At 39.0% G+C, this 14,332-nt stretch overlaps 1 protein-coding gene across 2 annotated transcripts in view; it reads left to right on the top strand.

The window, feature by feature from the left end:
* The window catches only part of PDE4D (phosphodiesterase 4D), a 585,222-nt gene that overhangs the window by 34,491 nt on the left and 536,399 nt on the right, over positions 1 to 14,332 (top strand). The gene's annotated exons all lie outside the window — the stretch shown is intronic.

Here is a 14,332-nt window from a genome sequence, read left to right as displayed (position 1 = left end):
TCTGACACTGAAAGTCAACTTGTTTGGCCTTAGTTCTTTTTGAATTTCCAAAAGGAGGTTAAGGGACAACTTAGAATGTGGCCTCAGTTTTAAAATAATACTAAGATGTGTTGGTACCTCACATTTAAGGAATATTTTAACTATTTAGAAATATTTCTACAGGAATGAACCAATTTAATAGAATTCTAACACATGAGTCATGAACTGTTCAGACTTTTAAAGAATTTGCTTAGTACATTGATATTTTGTTGTGTATTAAGGTTCAATGCAATGCATTTAAGGTCCCAGGACATGTGACATCATGTACCATTTCTTATTACTGTTTATGACTAAATGTGTATAGGAAATAATTGCTGAGGGTATTATAAGGGCAGAGCTCATTATTTTAAAATTGCATGATTTTACCACACCTTTTGGGTTGATTGGATTTAAATCTCATAGCAAAAACTTTGTCAGTGCTGGAGGGCACATTTTAAGGTTTTTGTGTCTACTGACATGGTTTGTTGTGGAAACTGCAATGTATCTTATTTTGAACATATATTTTCCAGGTAAATTTTTTGGCCGGTCTCAGGATACATAAAAAAATACCAAAATAGAGATTTCTAAGGGTTTTTCCAGCTGCTTTTATGACAGTGTCTCAAATGAAAGCTTCCAGGTATCTTAGGGCTCTGCCAACATCATCTGCTGGTTTGTTATAGACGTTTGAACTTGTTAGCTGAAAGTCAGTTGTAGAGAAGGGTGGGTGACATCCTCTGTCACTCTGGGAAGGTACTTATTTTCTACCAGTACCAGATACATCCAGAACTGACGCTGTGGCGTATCTTCCTTCTCTGCTTTCCAGAGCCACCATCCTCAGTCTCTAATGTGTTGGGGAGGGAGTCTGAGTGACATGCCTGCAAACCTTAATGGCCCCTTTCCAAATGCATCACCCGAGCTCCCAACTCAGGGTGAGCTTTGGACCCATGGCCTTACTGATCCTGATGGTGAGGTTCTGGCCTCAGCAATAAGGTCCTTGTCATTCTTACAGAACCATTCACATAAATAGTCTTTAACCTTAAGGATACAAAGGTCTTGGAAACAGTGTCTGGCACGTAGTAGGCATTTGTCAAATATTTATTTTTTCTCTTCTATTTCTTTGCCTTTCTTCAAGGTTAATTTTGTAGATCCTGCAACTTGTTTAGGGGAAAAATTCTCATTCTCATTTCCAAAAAAAGTGCACCTTGCTATAAAGCAACAGTTTTTGTTCTGCCTAAGCTCTGATGTTTGGACCCATTTGTTTATGTTGCAATAGGTAGGGAGCAGGTGCTCTTTGAATACCTAATGTTCATTATAACCACCTCTTACTTTGTTACATTTACCTCGCCTCTACTTTTTAACAAGAAAGAAATGAGCTATTCAACTGTATAGTTTTTCAAAGAATGCAAATGTGCTTATTCATGCTCCTCTAGATCTGTAATATATATGTTTGAAAGCTGTAAAAAGAAGTTAGAGTCCTGGTGGTTTTCCTTTGTGCCTGAAGCTAGGTAGCCCTTCGTACACTTCAATGCATCATGTGCCAATCTCTTGTCGTCATTGTTGTTGTTGTTGTGGCAAACTGAGCCAATGTGGAGTGTGATGTTCTGTATCTCCATTCTTGCCTGGGCCCTCTAGAAGGATTCATTAATAAGACGTTGACCTCAAAGGAAGAAGGTGTTGTTTTTTTTTGTTTTTTTTTTTTTTCCAGGTGACCCAATTAGTGTTGTGCTTGTTTCTCAACTTGCCCAATTGTTTTCCTTTTATTTATAACCTCACCTTTCAGTACTGCAGTAAGAGATTCTAGGTGTTTGTTGACAGAAAACCTTCCTTTCCTTTGTCCTGCTGTAAGAGTCCCTATTGGATTAGATTCCGTGCTCATGAATTACTGTGCTAAGAAGATAGGATTTGCCAGGTTGTTCTCCATTTTCCTCTCCAAAGTCTCTCTTTCCTCCTTTTCACATGTAGGTCTCTTCTTTTTTCTTCTTCTCTTTTCTTTTTCTTTTTTTTTTTTTTTCCACAAAGGGGCAGATCAGAAGTTGGCAACAGATCAATGCCAGGGACACATTTTAAAGGAGATATGTGCTTTGGTTTAATCTCTGGCTCATCTCTCTGAAGACTCTCAACCCTTTGGATAGGCAGGACAAAGAGGTGTGTGCTCTCTCTCTCTTCCGCTTTTTGAGGAGCAAGAAGGAGGGAAAATTGATATCTAGAGAGGTCTTCAAAAATTTATCAGAATCCTTGGATTCAAATAGAAGCCCATGTATAGTGCTCATACTTGGACTGTCATCCTCCCGCCCTACAGATAGTGTGTTGAGAATTGAGCAATAGTATTACAAATTCATTGTTTATTGGTTACAAGTTAAAGTTAATAAGTGGTCTTATTACTTGTCTTAATAGAACACTAATCCTTAAGTGCTAAGAGAGTGGCACGAAGAATGTGCTTTTCTTGTTTAAAGCTCCATTAGAAATATTTGCTGGAGAATTTTATTGCGAAGGCTTCTTTCCATTACACTTGTTGACCTTTTTACTTCCAAGCCAAACAAAGATTAGGGTTTGCCTCACTGGGTAAATAAGTACTATGGGGCACTTCTTATTTTGTATTCTGGTGAGTTGTGAGACTCTAGTGATAGTCGGGCAAGACAGGAGTGGGTCTTCTTGCATGGTTGGAAGAAGGGAAATGCACGTCAGCTTTCTAGGAATTTAAACTGCATTTAGTAGCAATTAAGAGGACTCTTCAGAAGCATCATGCCATAGAAGTGTATGCAGGCATCCAACAAGAATGACATAACGTAGTGTTCCTAGCATATGTCTATGGATTTTTGCCTTACATTAAAGTATAACAACTTTGTGTGATCTGATTTATAAAAATGCTATAATTTTATGGCAGAAACACCAGGGCTATGTCAAATGCAACTGAAACGTATACTTACAAGATTTAGGAGGGTATTAAATATCTTTGCCTCCTTTTCATGATGGACTCAAATGACTCTGAGAGAAGAGATTGGGAAACAGAAGCCAAACGGCCCTGCCACAGGAGGCTGCACAGTGCTGCTCTCAGGTGCTTCTTTGAGGAAACCTGAGGGAGATTTGGGATTAGTGACTGTGGACGGTGATTAACTATTTTACTTATTTGGTGCTTAGGATTTTAAAAGCTTTTATCAAACTTTCTTTGTGTTGCTGAGAGATGACTCCAATCAATAGGCAGAATAGGTTGATTATGGTAACTTGAATCACCAGTGAGGCTTCGTTCCCTTTTTTCTGGGCCCCCATATCCTTTCATTTGTCTTACCTTCCCAGGTTCCTAGTAAGGTTTACTCTAGCAAGTCACACTTTGGTTGTTCTTGTATAAACCAAGGGTTAAACTCACATACTAACTCATTTTGTTTTCTTTGATCCAAGTCATTTATGGAATGAAACAAGATATAAATCAATGTATCAACAATATGTGCATATATGTGTTTATGTGCATATATATATATCACCAGAAAATTCAGTTAATAAATAATCAGAGAAAGGTAGGCTGGCCTGATTCTTTTTTTTTTTTTTTTTGTATGTTTATTTATTTTTTGAAGGAGAGAGAGACAGAGTGTGGGGGGGGGAGGGGCAAAGATAGAGGGAGACACAGAATCCAAAGCAGGCTCCAGGCTCTGAGCTGTCAGCACCCGTAAACCAAGAGATCATGACCAGAGCCAAAGTCGGAGGCTTAACCGACTGAGCCACCCAGGCACCCCCAGGCTGGCCTGATTCTTAATGCAAGGATCATCCTTGTCATCTAGCCTTTTAGCATCTCATCTTTTAAGTTCTCCTTTCCTTCATGTATTGAAATTATAGAAACTCCGCCAAGAATTGCATTGTCCAGAGTTTAGATGTTGGCCAATATAATCTCACTTGTCTGATGAGAATTTTAGTGAGTGGGAGAAACATTGTGTTTGACTGTATATGCGTTGAAGGACAAAATTGAGCTGTGCTCAATTTTAGTCAACCTAAAATCTCTGCCAGTGTTTATCTGTCTTCTAATGAGATTTCAGGTCATTGCTGCTCTCGTTTCAAAACCACCTCTTCCCCAGAGTGACAAAGCTATTCATAAATTCTAGAATGCTAATATGAAACTCTCAGATTGATTCTGAATTCCTGTTAGGGCCAAATACAACTTATGGCCAGTAGAGTTTAGGTAGAGATCATAATTATACAATCTTATCTTATTCACAAATTCCCGTGGCTCAATCGCAGTCAGCCATGGTTTGAGGCAGAAATTCAGGTTTAGGAATAATACAACAAAGCCTTTCCTTTAGATGAAATGTTGATCTTATTAAACACATAATTTTTCTCTAGGTTTTCTATTTTACTCTCTTTTATTGGCTCTAGCTGTTTTCTCCTTAGTGTCTGTTGGCAGTATCTTATACTTTTAAAATAAAAATAAAAAGTCACATTTTTTGTAGAAATCGATTATGGGGTGGTATGACAGAGGAATAAAGTGGCCATCAGTCATATCAGCATGCCCACAACTTAAAGAAATTAAATGTAATTTTTAGTCTTGGCAGATTCTCCACTGTAGTAAAATTGTGCACTTTCAAATGCTGATAGGTAACATCCTCAATGGGCCAAGTGGGGGGCCCATGTCAGAAAGGCTTTAGACAGTCTTTACAAAAGAAAGAAAGAAAGGGAAAAAAATACTCTCCATCATGTGAAAATGAAATCTTATGAATTTTGGAAAAGGTATTAAGTTCTTCACTTCCCACTCAACCTCCTAGTTTCTGTATCCCTTTTAGCTGTTACTGAGTTCCTTCCACTAATGTTTAGGTATCTGGGTTCAGAGAAAAATAGGCAAGTCAAGGAAAAGGAGAATAGTTGAGAATTCTGAGAGGAAGAAAATCGTAAGGAGGAACCTTAAACAGTTTCTAAGTTGCTACAGGTTAGAAACCCCATCCGTCCTTCCTCCCTCCCTCCCTCCCTTCCTTCTTTCCTTCTTTCCTTCTTTCCTTCCTTCCTTCCTTCCTTCCTTCCTTCCTTCCTTTCATAGTAACCACACTTTACCTCTTCCTCTTCTCCTTTGATCATAGCCCACAACCATGAATGCTCACTAATACCTTGTCCACCTGTAGCATCATTCCCATCTTTTTTACAATAGCTTCAAATGTCTCTGAGCCATAAATTAACTGCTGTAGCTGTTTCTCACTTGATGGACTCTTGGATGGTGTTTCCAGTTGTTAGAGAAACCAGCCTTAAACATACTTAAGATTTTCAACTAGAGATTATACTGTATGAAATTGTGGGATATGTATTTGTTTCAAGGGTAGATAACTGAGATTTTATATAGTTAGGTTATTGTCTAGGGACAAACAAAACAAAAATCCCTCAGGTTTCCAGCTCTAAATTCTGGTGTTAATGTTTTATATGACCTTGTGCAAGCTCTCTGAGCTCTTCATCACCTGTGTGAAGTGACTACAGCAGATTCTTCCCTGCCTTGTGTTGAAGAGTAGACTGTTAAAAAAACTCTCATAGCACGTAGGTAATGATAACTTATCAGACTGCTAAACCACGACATGCTAAAACCTCTCCAGTGAATTTCTTAAAATATAGGTAACAAGTATAACCACTGCATGCTTCATAGAAGAACACTGATTGAACACCATTTCCCAACCACCCACCTATGCACATGCTACCTGTTTTCACATAAATTACATCATTTAATGGCAATGGCAACTTTTAGAGGTGGGTCTTGTTTGAATTCCTGTTTGCAGATGAGGAAAGTAATGCTCATATCAGGAAAATAACTTGCTCAAGTTCCCATATCTATTACTTAGGGTTGCTGATCCACTCAAAACCCCAGTCCGGCCTCAATTTAAAACCCAATGTGTTTTTATCACCATATGTTGTTCTGTGGCAGATGCCTTAGCACTCTGTCTCTGGACCTTCTGGAAAGCAGATTAGCAGTAAGAGCAGAGAAAAGAAACAATTTCACTGTTAGTTAGCAAGTGGGGTAAGTAAATGGGATGCCTAGCGAATGTCAGCGGCCTTTCCCTGAGAACCCCTTCCTGGTCCTGTTAGCGTATGATCTGTCCTTCAGCCATGTTAGCAGCTTTTTTTGTGTTTTCTCTGAATCAGAAATTTTACAAAGAATTTGAGGTGAATCATGTTCCCAGTGGCACTCTGGTCTATGGGGTCCTTTTTGTGGATTAGAGAAAGGTGCTTCTCTAGGCAGATATTTTAGGAAAGATGCCCCACTTCAGGCAGATGAATTAGAAATGCCGAGTGTGGTGTTTCATGAATGGATAGAGCCTCTGTGCAAAGCAAAAGACATCCCTTCCTCTGGGCATCTAGTCAGCAAGTGGAGCAAGCATGAGTTGATCTTGGCTTGCTGTGCTGTTGGGCAGTGATCAAACTGCACAGCCGTTGCCCTGCTTTGACGTAGGCTCCACCTCAACCTTGAAGGGCAGTTTTGACCGTCAGATGAGATGTTTTTGAGAGTGCTTTGCTGACAATAAAAGGTCATGTAAGTTTTGGGTTTTGTTACATCATTATTATTTTCTTCAAAATCTTCTAATTACACGTCATTACCATATACATACATATATATATATATATATATATATATATATATATATATTTTTTTTTTTTTATTTTTTTTGCACAGGTAAAGAATATTAACACTTTCCAGGGGCGTGTGGGTGGCTCAGTCGGTTAAGCATCCAACTTCAGCTCAGGTCATGATCTCACGGCTCATGAGTTTGAGCCCCATGTCAGGCTCTGTGCTGACAGCTCAGACCCTGGAGCCTGCTTCGAATTCTGTTTCCCTCTCTTTCTCTGCCCCAATATCTTAGCTGCCAAAAAATGTCATTCTTATTCAATTGGCTTAGAACACGTGGAACGTACTGATTCATTTAAGCATAGGGGACACCCACGTACATATGATAACAGTCCTGCCTTGAGGATACTCAGAGACTATTGAGAAGAACAGCCACAGAAACAAATAAGTACAGAATGGTAGGGAACACATAGGTATATGCAAAGTGTTACAGGAATTCAAAGGGAGAGAAAAATGGCTGGTCCAAATAGTTTAAAGAAGTCTAGAAATGAGGAACTAAAAATATACCTGATGGATTTCAGAATTAGAAGTTACTGGCAACCCTTTGGAGAGTGGTTTAAGGGAACATCTCAGAGTGAGTTCTATTTCAGGGGTTATAAAAGAGGAGAAAATTAATGCACACTACTTGCAAAATTTTGGATGAGGACAGAAGGAGGGAGAGAGAGTGGGGGGCAGAGTAGTTAGTGAGGGATACCAGGTACTTTTAAGGGGCAAAGGGCACACCCCAAAGAAGTGTCCAGAGAGAGGATCAGGGAAGTGAAGGACATGATTTCCTCCCAGACAGGAGGGAGAAAAAGGAGGATGGATGCGAATAACATAGAGTTGAGGGAGGTGGAAGGAGAAGCTGAGGGAGTTTTGGTCTCATGCTGTTTTCTTTGGGAAATGGAATTCAAGATTGTATCTCAGAGGGAGGACCATGTGGAAGCAAGTGAAGGAGGTTGGCCAGGTTGTGGAACAGTTTCTGTGGGCAGTTGGAAAGGCTGCTGAAGAGGGAAGTATATGATATCAGGCAGGTTGAAAAAAGTCAGTGATATGGATGTACAAGGTCACTAAGTATTATGTCAGGAAAATGGGCAGATAAGTGACAGAAATATGCATGCAGTTCTTGATGACTAAATTGGGAAACCGTTTTGTCATTAGAATTTCTCCTGTTGATTATGTTCTTGGGGATTCCAAAGAATGTGGAATTGATTTCGTTGTTGGCGTTTTCTACTTGGTAGCAGTGGAGGCTGTTGTATGAACATATTAATTAGATTGCAGTTCCAGTGTTATGACCTAATTTTGGAAATGTGAGATTTCCTAAGCTTCCTGGAAATAACTCATGGGTGACAAATAGGAGCTCTAAGATGTTTGCTTTGAATTTTACCTTCAAATGCATAAAAATCACAGTTGGAAGAGAAAGAAAAATGATTCAGCTTTGTTCACTTTTTAATAGGAACCTTTCTGTGGTTTATGTTGGGATGTCACAAATCCATATATATATATATATATATATATATATATATATATAACCTGCTTTTACACAGATTTCTTCAAAACCCTTCTGAAGTTGACTTGCAAGTGTTACCCGTCTCTGAGAAACTTACTGAAAATGACAAAACATAATACGACTTTAGCCAGAACTGGCATAACTTATTTTTAAATATTTATAAATTTACATTATCTTTTATGTTTCCATGATATCTAGGGGAAAGAATGTGAAATGTAAGATACAAATTAAAGCAACTTCTCGAATAGGTTTTTGAGGCTGTTAATTATAAACCCTATAGTGTATAGTGAGTTGAGAAGATATTATGAATTCCTTTCATCTTTTCTAATCATCAGCACTTTCTCTGAGGTCAGTAGAGCTTCCTCCTTAATATTCTTGTTGTTCCGTGCACATAATTACTTTGCATGGGCTTTCTTTGTGAGATTTCTGCTGCAGCTCTCGACATCTAAATAAGGTCCAAAACAGTCCCAGTCACTTACAAGGGAGCTTCATTATTCCCTTCCTTGCAGTTGTCGTGTTTTCCTTTTAAATTAGAAGGTGAGGAGGTTGAACTAAATGATCACTAACGATGCTATAAAACCTAAGATTCTGTATCTTAACTGATTAATTTACTCATTTCTGTATTGTTTGGGCTTAACTGTCCTTTGTCTGAAGGGGACACTGAGCAGTAATTCAGTGATCAACAAATTATGCAGAGACTGAACCCTGATGCCTTCCTGAAGTGTTTGCTCCCCCCTGAGGAAAACCCTTAATCTCTCAGCCTTAGGCATTTGGCATACTCTGTCTTCACACAGCTACACTTTACACATCAGCCTTATTCAGGGGTCAGATGTCAACCTGCCGTCCATTAAGGCTGATATTCACAGTAGCTTAGAAAATATTAGTCACATACCATTTATGTGTCCCTTACGTCTTCCCCACTCTTCTCTTGGTCAAAGATCTCAGGATCTTCCCTCAGCTAGCTGCCATCCAGTCTAAAGAAACAACATGGAATGAAGTTCTCAGTATCAGAAACCTTGCTGTTGGCTTGTTTGTGTATGCGTATTTGCTCAGTAAATTTAAAACCAATAATTTACATAATTATGGAGAAGCGCTTCATGTTTTTGAGAAGAAAGGGAAGCTGGCAGTGGAGAGTGGGCACACTGAAACCTATGTCAAGAGTAGTGGAAGAGACCTCACAAGTCATAAGTGGGCGTGGAGTCCTTGGCATTCAGGTTTTAAAACAAGAAAATACTTGTTGAAAAATCCCATTTGCTGGAAAGTAATCCACACAGGTTTGATTTTTGAGACGGGTTGAATGCTAAGGTAGATCAGGGTGTCACCATGTTAAAGATGACCACGTTCTGCTGAGCCTTTACTGCATATCTTTTCACTTCGGGGAACTTTCTGTGACCAGGCTAACCTTTGAGACTTCATAGTAGCCAATCATATTGCATTCTATTCATGAGTGGCCATGACTACTTTGTTCTATTTTATAGACCTAGCACATGACACAGTGTCACTTATAGTAGGTGCTCTGCAAAGTTGTCCTCAATAAATGAGTGTGTGTGGTGAAAAGGATGAGTAATAAAAATTACCCAGTTGGAATATTAATTTTTTTGCATTATTCAAATAGCATTATCATGCCGTGGTTTGAGATGAAACAAGCAAACATATGCTATACATATTATAAAGATAATAATAAATATCACCTTTGAAAGGTTCTTTAATGCCAGGAAGGTACTAAGCTTTTTATATAATTATCTAATTTGGCGAAGATTCTCCCCAAATCCATGCCTGAGGGTGTGCTATCTACTTCCTAAGGGTACAACCTCTGGTAAGTTATCTAACCTCTCTGTGCTTCAGTTTACTTCTTGTCAACTAGGGACAATAAATAGTTCTCACTTCATAGGGTTGCTGTGAAAATTAAATGAGAAAACCTGTCACATGCTTGGAAGGGCACCTGCCACCCAGTAAGTAACCAATTAATGGTAACTACTGTTATTGCCCAGATCAGGAGACTAGGCTCTGAGAGGGTAGCCAGGTTGCCTAGAGTAATCTAGTTGCTCAGTTACAGGTCTCTCCAGCCTCGGGCTGCCCACCAGCTCTAGATCACTTGGAGGACAAAACTTCTGTGTATCACCTTCATGGAACTTTTCCGCATATACAAGACGTACCGCCTTGGGTTGCCCTTGAATTATGGGGAATAATGCATTCCTCCTCATCTCTCTTACCCAGCAAGAATCACCTACCCTTGGAAAGCTGCTGTGCTCTCCTGTTTTGAATCAGCTCCTGCTTCATACAGGATGAATTTTCACCTTAGGGATTGTATTGTCTTACTCATGTCCTTCATCATTAGATTTGCTCTTCCTAACACAGTGCCTGGCACATAGTAGGTGCTCGATTGGTGCTTTAGAGTGCAAAATTACATTTCCAAATTTGTGTACCTGGAATTTAGTGCTCTCAAGATTAGTTTTTGTTTTCCAGGAAACAGTCCAGGTCTTTGGATAAGTAAAGTTTTTATAAAAATTGTCATCTTGAGTATAAATCATCCCCACACATCTTGCTTTCTGATACTGGGGAGAGTCTAACAACGTTTGCAGAGGTAGCCATCCTGCTGAAATGTGTTTACCTACAAAATCCAAATGCTATTGCTACGAATCACCTCCTTCTCTAAGACACTAATTATTTCTGTAAAACTAATAACAAGTTCTTTTGCTTTTATTTATAGGAATCTTTCTTTTCTTGAAGAGATCTGTGTTTTATCTTTCTGGCCAGAAAAAAAAAATTGTGCAGCTTAATTCTGCAGCTGGCCCGTTTCTTCATTTATATGTCTGTTTCTTCATTTATAACATTTATGTTGCATTTTAGTTATTTTTTTCAAAAGACGGGATACAGTTGTCAGATAGAGACCAGACTCCACCTGTGGCTCTTCTCTTTCTCATCCATCTTGTGTTAACAGATCACACTCTAAAAGAATCATATCCTTTGTAGCTCTTCTCTTGGCCTAGAAAATGTATTGGCTCTACATTGCATACAAGACAGCAAGCATAAGGCCTTGCCTCCTCTGGCCTCTGCCTTTCTAACTCCATATATAAATGCTAGCTTCTATTAGTATTGGTGTTATTCCCCTCCTTATTACACAGTAGATATATATGTATGTATGTGTGTATATATATATATATATATATACATATATATATGTATATGTACATATACGTATATATATACAGTGTGTGTGTGTGTATATATATATATATATATTAAAAATATGTTTATTTATTTTGAGAGAGAGAGAGAGAGAGCATGGGGGAGGGACAGAGTGAGAGGGAGAAAGAGAATCCCAAGCAGGCCCCACACTGTCAACATGGAGTCCGATGTGGAGTCAAACCCATGAACTGTGAGATCATACCTGAGCCGAAACCAAGAGTCAGATGCTTAACCAACTGAGTGACCCAGGTGCCCCTAGGTATACACATTCTTTAGCATAGAGGCTATAAACATGTATTTTTAAGTCACAGAAACCTTCCATCAGGTAAAAGCTTTGGCAGTGACCTAATACTTAATAGAGATCTGACAGGTGTTGAGGAGCAACTTTACATAAACGCTGCACTTTTAAAGAAGGGCTGGACAAGCTGGAGCCTGTCTAGTCAATAGCCCCACCAGGTCTCCCTTCACCCTTTGCTCTAACACCCTTGATGGGGGCTCACTGGTGTCAGAAGACAGTGCCCTGTGGTGTGACGGACCTCGTGTTGGAAGGCACTTCCACCCTCTTGCCTTTTGCCATAGCAAACTCTCTAATCCATCAGAATTTGGTTTGGTTGGCTTTCCCTGAACTTTACTAGAGTGTAATCCCCCTTCTGTTACTCTAGAGTCCCTTGTACTTCCTACAGCATAATTTGTATTGCTCTATAGTAGGTCATATCCATATACAGAAAGACAGCTAACTTAGTGACTAAGAGCACTGACTCTCAATCCAGAGTGCTTTATTCAAACCTGGATCCAAGCTTCCTAGTCGTGTGACCATGGGTACGTTATTTTACCTCTCTCTGCCTCGGTTTCCTCATTTGTAAAGTAGAAGTAATAATAGTTTGTACCTCAGAGGCTGTCGATAGGATGAGATGGTGTACTATATGTAAAGTGCTTAGAAAGGTAGCTGGCACACTGGTACTCTTCCAGGTGAGCTGTTACTAGAGCTATTGTATATTGGTACTGGGTTGGGTTGCCTCAGAAGCAAGCTTCAAGAGAAGGACTCAAGTACAAATGTCTTATTCAGGAGGTAATCTGGGGAAAAACTAGTGGGAGAGTGGGGAAGTGAGACAGAAAAGGGAGTAAAAAGCCCATACGGGGTACATTAATGCTCAAGTAACTGAGCTGGGCCACTGGGCTCAATCCTATTAGGACCTCTGGGAGATGACGTAGAACTTGCTTCAGAATTGTCCTATCCAAGATACAAAGACACTGGAGAATTTATCATCCAACTTCATCTTCACTAGGCTGATGGCTACTTTTAGGAATTAATTCCTGGCATTTCCAGCCTGGCCTACATGCAGGCAAGACCTTACGTGGAGTACTGTCCATGCTTAGACTAGGATTCCATCAGGATGGTGTTGCCAAAGGGATATGGACCTGATAGTGATTGCTGCAAAACTGTGAACAGAACTCTTCAGGGCTTTCTGTGTTATTCTGTTCTCTTTATTTTCCCTGGCCCATGTAATAGATCTTTACGGGATGAGTAAGTGATATAACACATGGATTTTTTTTTTTCTACTTGACCTTCAAAGCTCTCTGCAATTGTGTCTCACCCAATCTATCCTTTTTTTTTTTTTTTTAAGTTTATTTATTTATTTTTGAGAGACAGAGAGCAGAAGCAGTGGCAGGGGAGGGGGCAGAGAGAGACAGGAAAACTTAGAATCTGAAGCCAGCTCTAGGCTCTGAGCTGTCAGCACAGAGCCCGATGCAGGGTTTGAACCCATCAACCATGAGATCATGACCTGAGCCAAAGTCAGACGTTAACTGACTGAGCCACCCAGGTGCCCTGCCCCCCAAATCCGTCTTTAATTCTCGTGATTCCTGAGCCAGATTTCTCCTTTTTAATTATGTCAATCTCCCCAACTGTTCTCAAAGAAAACCATCTGATCTCCTTACATGGGATGCTCTGCCCTCTGCCCTTCCTATCGAAATCTTAACTATCCTTCCAAGTCCTGTTTCCACCAGTTCATCTCTTCCATGTAACCTTCTTTGACCTCACATATTTCACTTCTTTAAAGTGCCATTAACATAAAGAAGACTGCACAGTTTAGTGTTTGATTATCTGCTGACTGGTTCCATAATTGACATATCTTTTAATGCTAAATAAAAATATTTATGTCTTATATATTGCTTGTCTTTTCCACAGACTTGGCCACATCACCCATAGTAAGCAGTACTAAATACTGAAAGGCTGTGGTGGGTGAGCTTTGGAGTTAGACAACCATGGGTGCGTCCGTGTTCTTCCACTGTGGAGCTTTAATACCCTTAGCAACTCTATAACATACTTGCTTCTCTTGTTCCTCACCTAGAAAATATGGCTTAGAACCCTACCTCATCATATTGCTGTAAGGATTAAATGAGATGTTGTGTGCTTAGTACAATGCTTAGTACAGTCTGCCTCAGAAAGTAGGTGTTCAGTCAACAGGATTTGCCAGATTCTCAGTTCTGAAGTACTCAATATCATCTCAAATTTTTGTTCTTCTTTACTTTCTGATTTTGCTATTGTTTTCATTTTAGTTGTTGTTAAAAGTAGACATTAAATGACATCTCAAGAAAAATATTGAGATTTGAAATATTGAAAATATTGGCATTTCATATGAAAAATAACTTGTCAATTGAAACTTTGAAATGGGTAGAATATGTAGTATTTTTCATATTTCACTTAAAATATCAACCATATCTACTAGATAAATGATAATTAAAAACTTGAAATCTCTTTACATATTAGAATAAAGTTTTACTCATATTTTATTGTGAAAAAAGAGAATTATTTTATATATTTATATATTTTTCAGGAAGAGTATATCCTGAAAAGTTAACTCAAACTCCAACATTTTAATGATATAGACCTTTGGTTCTCAAAGTGATGGAAATGATGAGGGCTGGAGAAGGTTTTTTTAATTTATTTTTATTTTTTATTTTAGAGAAAGAGAGAATGCACAAGTGGGATAGAGACTGAGAGAGGGAGGGAGAGAGAGAGAGAGAGAATCTTTTTATTTATTTATTTACTT

This window comes from Panthera uncia (assembly GCF_023721935.1).
Source record: "Panthera uncia isolate 11264 chromosome A1 unlocalized genomic scaffold, Puncia_PCG_1.0 HiC_scaffold_17, whole genome shotgun sequence".
NCBI classification, from domain to species: domain Eukaryota; kingdom Metazoa; phylum Chordata; class Mammalia; order Carnivora; family Felidae; genus Panthera; species Panthera uncia.
The sequence above is the reverse complement of the archived record's forward strand: the minus strand, read 5'-3'. Positions and strand labels throughout refer to the sequence as shown.